General features: G+C 36.9%; 1 protein-coding gene and 1 long non-coding RNA gene across 7 annotated transcripts in view; one reads left to right on the top strand and one right to left on the bottom strand.

The window, feature by feature from the left end:
* Nucleotides 1–1633, top strand: part of fmnl3 (formin-like 3) — a 43567-nt gene that overhangs the window by 10520 nt on the left and 31414 nt on the right. The gene's annotated exons all lie outside the window — the stretch shown is intronic.
* The window catches only part of LOC106955345 (uncharacterized), a 3814-nt gene continuing 3114 nt past the window's right edge, over nt 934–1633 (bottom strand). Inside the window, exon 2 of the long non-coding RNA XR_001426559.1 lies at nt 934–1242. This is a non-coding gene — a long non-coding RNA (uncharacterized LOC106955345). The remainder of the gene's footprint in view (nt 1243–1633) is intronic.

Below are 1633 nucleotides of genomic sequence, written 5' to 3'. Positions count from 1 at the left end.
CCTGAGGCTTGCTTGGACACTGAGAACAAGCAGGATGTACGCCTAACTGCACTCCAAAAGCTCACTTCTCTAGGGTAAAAATTTCTAATTTGGACATTTCTGAAATCAAAATAGAAAAATTGTAGGTGAAAGATTTGCTACTTCGTCTCAAAAGAATTTAGACTCAATACTTACTTTGACTGTGACTGTACTTCCCTTTTAAGGAGATTTTCAAAGCTTCCAAAGTAGACTTTAGCTTAGTTCCACAAAATTTCTAAAGCTTTTCTTTTTTGTCACTTTGGCTTTCCTTTCAACATATTTTCTGAAAATCCTGTTTCAAGAAATGGGGGGTGGGAGGGAAATAATGACACAAAGAACTGAGTCAAGATCTGGAAAAATCATTATCCTTTCGTTGATAATCCTTTACTCACTGGCTTTTCAGCACTTGTTCAGGAATCACATTTTTCACTTCTTTTGCTGACAGTAAAAAGTTTCCGTCTTTGCAGACGTCTTCCAATACCAAAGTTTATAAAGAGCCAACTACCTCATTCAACAAGGGTTCTTAGTTTTTGTTTTTTTTTTATCTCTGAATGAATTAGGTAGATAAGAAGAAGAAGCAGAGAGTTTTTTCCTTGATTGTCGTTGATCTATTGCAGGGGTGCCCAAACTTTTTGAGTGCAAGATCTACTTTTTCTCTCACCAGCCGCCTGAGATCTACCTCATGACACAAAGACATAAAAATTGCAAATTAAACTCTATTGACTTATTTTATATGCAAATATACATAAGTTATAGCAGAAATAATAAAGTGACAGAAAACCTAATCCAGTTTCTTCCTCAGTGAGATTCTGACACTGGGAGGAGGTTGCTGGTTTCTCAGTCAGAAGCTGGTTGCAAACCTGAGGCCAGCAGCTGTTGGTCAGTCATGGTAGATCTGAAATTTGGGTTGATGACCTCAATATGAGAAACTACAGACTGATAGGAGGAACCAAAGAGCCCAGTAAAGGTATAGGCAAATCTTCTGAAGTCAGGATATAATTAATTTAATTTCACATAATTATCGTGGTAGAATTTGTTAAAACTTAATGAAATATATTTGCCCTTTGATGTTTGTTGTGACGTATGCTCACAAATAACGAGGTAATCAGTCCAAGTTTGTCATTTATTGAACGTTCAGAAACTACAGCAGGTGTGATGAGCCACAGCAAAGGTAAACAAAGGTAAAACAACCCGAACAGACGACCAAATCAAAACCACTCCTACCTCTCTCTATCGTTTCCCGTTGCCGTGGCAACCGCCTGCGCCCCGCAAACCGAGCAAAGATTACATTAAAAACACAACATTCAGTCCATTACAATATTAGGTTTCCAGGCTGGATATTTATTTCTCAATTATTAATAAGCCTCTCATGAACACAGCGATGGTTGAGTAGCTCATTTAAACTCCTGCTCTGCTCGTCAGTCGGTCTTTGAGTCGCTTTTTTTTCTCCTTTTTTTTAATGGAACTGAAACGCACTGAATTGCGCAACACCTTGTTGAAACAATAATTACTGAGATTATTAATTTTAACATGTTTCGTTGACTTTTTATAATTATTCTTTTTTAATGAAGCTACAAACGTTTAGGATCTTAGTGAATATTTTTGATAAGCCAAT

This window comes from Poecilia latipinna, unplaced genomic scaffold (genome assembly GCF_001443285.1).
Source record: "Poecilia latipinna isolate Pla-1442-1.1 unplaced genomic scaffold, P_latipinna-1.0 Scaffold729, whole genome shotgun sequence".
In the NCBI taxonomy this organism is placed as follows: Eukaryota; Metazoa; Chordata; class Actinopteri; order Cyprinodontiformes; family Poeciliidae; genus Poecilia; species Poecilia latipinna.
The sequence above is the reverse complement of the archived record's forward strand: the minus strand, read 5'-3'. Positions and strand labels throughout refer to the sequence as shown.